This window comes from Agrilus planipennis, unplaced genomic scaffold (assembly GCF_000699045.2).
Source record: "Agrilus planipennis isolate EAB-ADULT unplaced genomic scaffold, Apla_2.0 scaffold116, whole genome shotgun sequence".
NCBI classification, from domain to species: domain Eukaryota; kingdom Metazoa; phylum Arthropoda; class Insecta; order Coleoptera; family Buprestidae; genus Agrilus; species Agrilus planipennis.
In genome coordinates, this window is record NW_020438978.1 from 376,502 (window position 1) to 382,513 (window position 6,012).

Here is a 6,012-nt window from a genome sequence, read left to right on the forward strand (position 1 = left end):
TAATTAAATTATACTTCAAGAGAATGTAATGTATAGAACTGTAGATAAATAATCGTTTATAGGTAATAATTAGATTTTCTCATGTGCCTAAACCCATTCAATATTTAGCGAGTAGTTTATTACTGCGCTAATTGCATCATAAAAATCTTCTTTCATTTTTCCTTGGTACTTTGCAATAAATACGAAAAATAGAAACATGCAATTTAAATTATCCAGTAGGCCTACTATATATACAGGAACAAAATTTAATAACAATAAGAAATTATATATAAGAACAGTATTAAAAAAGTTACAGTAATGGGTGAAGGAAAATACGGTAGACTGTATTGATAAAATATTTAGGTAGTTTATTCTTATAGTTCAGTAACTTTAGATTGAAAAATTAGTAACCATTTTTTTTTCTTTTAAATGATTTATTTTAGTGTTAGTCAGATAAGTCAGAACGGAAGGAGCAGTAGGGATATAAAGCAGAGGATAGCGCAGGGTCGAGTCGCCTTTAATAAAAAAAAAGTCACTTCTATGCTCGCAAACGGTTAATTTAGAAATTCGAAAAAGGTTGTTAAAGGTGTATGTTTGGAGCATGGCGCTGTGCGGGTGCGAAACATGGACAGTGGGCACGGCGGAAAAGAAAATGTTAGAAGCGTTCGAAATGTGGTGTTACAGGCGAATGATGAGGATACCGCGGATAGAGAAGGTTACAAATGAAGAGGTATTAGAAAGAATAGGAGAACAAAGGACTCTATGGAAAATCAATAAGAAATAGGCGAGATAGGTTGTTAGGCAGAAGGAGTTAGAAGGGGTAGAGGTAGACCTAGATTAGATTCATCATCATCATCATAAGGTCGTCAGCAGTGTTGCCACTTCGAGGGATTTATCCCGATTCGACGTTCTCGAGGGATAAAGGGATTTTTCCTTATTTTCGCGGGATTTTTTGTAATTTGCCATTTTTTGGTTGGTTTTGTTAACCTGATATTATATTATGAAGGCGCTCCTTTACGATGAAACGGTTGATATACGACGCCAACGTGCGGTCAAGCCTGCTGGGATGCAGCCTGCAGGTACCTGCTCAAGTCCCTACAATAAATTGTATTGAATTCTTTTGAATTGTATATTGTTTTCGTATCATTGTATGGTCTCCAACAAACATCTTGAGAGTGACCAGTCAACAGATCATAAACAGATGTTAAAACTAATAAAAATAAATGTTTGAGTTGGTGTATTCTTCCGAAATCCGAACATCTAAACATCTAAACCCCTAAGGCCTGGTTTTGTCTGCATTTTTGGGAAACGAGATAACTACATACAATAAAATTATCGGTATTATGCTATCGACACGAAAATTTGTCCATGTTTACAGAAATATTGTATATTTTTTTCTTCGAATAAACGATTAAATTAACGAATTCAAAAATGATAATAGTAATAAGTTGGAGGGATTTTTAGAGAAAATATGGGACTTTTTGGACCTGCGCGTGGAGGGAGTTTTAGAGAAAATATGGGATTTTTTGGACCTGCGAGTGGGATTTTTTCCTGTAGTAGGTTGGCAACACTGGTCGTCAGTCCTAAGACTGGTTGGACACGTACCTCCACTTTTTCCTATCCTGAGCTAAACTTCGCATATTCCTAAAATTAGAGCAACCCACATCCTTAACTATTTGCGAACAGTAATCTAATCAAGGTTTACCTCTACCCCTCCTAACTCCTGTTTCTGCCTCTAATACGTTCTAATACCTCTGCATTTCTAACCTTCTCTATCCACGGCATCCTCATCATTCACCTACAACACCACATTTCGAATGCTTCTAACCTTTTCTTTTCTGCCGCGCCCACTGTCCATGTTTCGCACCCGTACAACGCCAGATTAGATTACTGTTCGCAAATAGTTAAGGATGTGGGTTGTTCTAGTTTTAGGCAAATGCGAAGATTAGCTCTGGATTGGAAAGAGTAGAGGTGCATGTCCAACCAGTCTTAGGACTGACGAGTTGATGATGATCAGATAAAATTATTAAAAATGGAATTCGAAATCACTGTCTTTTTAAAAAATTACTCAAGGTTAAAATTCATGAAAAACGGTTAAATTGGTTACTAATTTTTTAGAACATGGAAACCTACCTGATTTTACTGTACATTTAACATATTAATAGCATGGGAGCGTACGTTAAAAATTAAAAACATATTCAAGCATCACAGAAGCCATTTCTATTTTCGATGAAACCAAACATATACCTTTTGTTGTTAGGAATGTTCTTTTTTTTAACATTCCTCTTTTATGAGAAGTACAAGATTATGAAGGTAGAACGGCAGCAGTAATAACAATAAAATAATATAATAGACACCTTCACCTCTTTATACGTATCTATACAATATTCCACGCTATTACCTATTGCACGTGGGAAAGGAAATGTGACATGACCGGTAACACTTCGGTTCAATTTTTTTTAGCTTGATAGTTACCCATTTGTAAAAAAAACTGCACATGTGTAGGTGTGCACATATATATTGTTCTGTCGAACTATTTATTGTATTTTTTAAATCGTTTATTTCATGTTTTATTTTACGAAATGTTAACTTAAAACTTTCAAATTGTTTTTCATGCTATTCAAGAGAAAGGTTGCTGCTTTAGCGGGTGGTCTTTTTACAGCCATATGTAGGAATTGTAGACGGATGAGGGTTGTAAACCATTCTTTGACCATCCACCCTTCGGGGTGCTCATATTGAATAATAGCAAAGATTCTAAGAAGGAAGTTGTGAACGATTGGTCACGTCCAATATTTTTAATTTTACCAGGGAGTCTACTTAAGTCTGTCCTGTAAGACACACGCGTTTTACCTTTTTGTATATTTTTGTAACATTAAGTTTTTCTAGATTAAATAAGTGTTAAATTTGAGTTTTTATTTTAATAATCCAAACATATCGTCGCTTACGATTAGTTTCTAGAGCGACAGTATATTGCTCATCCTTATAAAAGAAAGCAATATTTTCCACTATTGAAGCAAAATGTTGGGTTTATTGAGAAAAATTGGCACGGTTCTAGATGAGCTGGTATATAGTAATGGCCACGAAAAATTTTCTTAGACATTAAGGTGCAATTGAAAGACAAGACTGATACTCACTAATCTATACACTTCATACCTATAAATGGAGAAAGCTCATTTTACGAGACATCATAGCGTGAGCAGCGAAGGGGGTTAGGGAATTAATACGAAAATAATTAAAGAAAGACAATGCTCATTTCATTATGCATTTATAATTTACAGTCGTAATCTTGATTACAATTACAAAATATGAGCAACATTTACAATGTCCTCCTACGCATTCGTTGCCGACCGGTGTCGCCGCCGCTTTCAGGAAATAATAACAGCAACAATACTGCCAACTTAGACAATATAAATAANTTAACCTAAAATTTTTTTTATTTCAGTAAAAATCCGGTAGACTGGGAGCCTAATAAAAATACAAGGATTTGTAGTGCTCACTTTATAAACAATAATAAATCGGAGCATCCACTTCATCCATCATATGTACCTTCTATTTTTTGCTCATCATTATAAAAGAAAGCAATATTTTCCATATATTGTGTGTATTTTACGCGGAACTGTGAAAGCTCATTAACATTTTCTCGATTCAAATGTCTCGCCAGATATTGTTTCTTTAGCTATCTTGATTTATTTATATTCAAATTTGCTAGACTATTTTGGTATAGTTGGCGTAGCAAGGCGAGTAGAAAACAAAAATTTTAATTATGAGTAAGCGTTGCAACGGTGTTAATCAGTTTCCGAAAGAAAGTCAAGAACAGATGAGAGTGTGAAGGTGTAATCTCAATTCGACCTGGTAGGATCTGTTATAGATTACGTTTGTAGAAAGCAACATAGAATGCAGTTGGCAGGTAACAAACTGATCGTATATACAACATTCATGACGGTTACTAATTGGATATTATATAAGTCTGGTGAGAAGTAGTTGTGAATTAATGTTTTTAATATAAGTATATTGCCGATATAATTTCAACCATTCGAGATTACTGCGACGACAAAACTTGAGAAATACTTTTAATGGAATGATGCTATTACTGATTAATTCATACTTTCTTATATGTCGGTGTACCGTTTATTTTATCTTAATAAATTTCTTAAGTTCATTTCGGTTTGTACCGATTGCAACGTTAAATATAAATCTGTCTATCATATTGTGTATAAAACGACGACATTTAACAGAAAAATTGTAGGTAAAAGTTAATAGAAATTATGCAAGAAGGCATCAGATTTTTAATCGTAAAATTAATTGGACAAACCCATCACTACAGCTAAATGACAAAGAGACAAAATGACAAATTATTGGCCTTAAAAGAAATAAAACTAAAAAGTAACGATTATATGATATTTTGTTGATTGAAACAAGGAAAAACCTTCCTATCAGTGACGAATCTAAAGAGAAGACTATGGGACTGCTGCTTTCCCTAGAAACTCAGGCAATTTATTTCTGAAAAATTCCTTACTTCTTTTTTCCTTAATTTCCGTTTTCATAAGGATGTATACCGTTTATTCAACTAATATACAGTTATCTTTACATGCATAAACATAAACAATTAAATTTTTACCTACTTTCATTGACATGACAAAAAACAAAAAGTAAACAAAAATAATTTGTCTTCATAATTGATCTGTATTCACATCCTTATAATTTTTGACCAAAATACTATACAAACAGTATTTTTTAACTTATACACAAACAAAAACTCAAAACATTTCCTTTCTACATTTTATGATTAAACCCCTCACTCTACACCATAATATATTAATAAGCAACAGAAATTGTATTTGTACCCGGTCAAATCCTAAAACAAGTGTTGGATCCAAACCGGTTACCCGGACCATCTCTATTATGAACATGTATTATAATATGGATGAACGTTGATGAGCTGTTCAACAAATTAGATCAGCATTTGTTTTACTTAACTTCTACATCAAACTATATTGTTATATCTAAAACTAATCAATATTTGATACTACATATTTTGTATTATCGCGTTTCTGATTAATCTTAATTTTTATTTAAAAACGCAATTTAGACACTTCTTATGTAGAAAATACCACAAATGGCGCGGTAGACGCCATCTGTAGTACGATACTACATTTTAGGATTACGTATGCTCCAACAAGGTCCATTTGTATGGATATCTACTTGCTGAAAGGAATCCCGGCGTAGCTAACCTCAACGTGATAGGCATGTTACCATAATCGAATAAAATAATTCGAAGTGGTCTGTATTCTGTCGAAACTGTCAGATGCGGATCACGATTTCGATCTTTTTGGATCTCATCAGCGCGTCGCAAGTAGCTCTGACAGAACACAGATAAACTTTTACCGGCTGTCTTAACAGCGCGTTTTAGAAAATACCACAAATGGCGTGGTGAGCGCCATCTGTAGTACGATGCTACATTTTAGGATTACGTATGCTCCAACAAGGTCCATTTAAATATATGGATATCTACTTGCTGAAACTACTTATGTAAATAAAAGTTTAATATTACACTTGATCTACCCACCACTATTTCGATTTGTCACTTCGTGAGTAAATATAAAGATACTGAATTTCGCTTCTGTTTACAAAAAAAAAACACCTGTGTTTCATACAAAAACTCCAGAAAGAAATAATAAATCTTAGAGTATACCCGAATTGAAGTGTTAGGCAGAAATAGGTGTATGTATTTTACAAGGTCTCATAGAGCACAGTTTGCAGTTGATTTCCACTTTGTTGAGTCGTAATATTCATTTTGTTATTTGTATATTTTTCAGCATCTATCTTTATATTTCTAGTGGAATGGTTATTTTATTATTATTACAATATTTTCAATTGCATACATTTTACAGCAGTTACTTGGGAATTGCAGTTTGCCGACCTTCTAAGTTCAACAAATTTTATTGACCATTGTGTCGAGTGTCAATTCTAATATTCAGTTGCTTCTATTCAAACATGAACACCCCAATACAGTTCAATTGGGTTTTCTCTTGG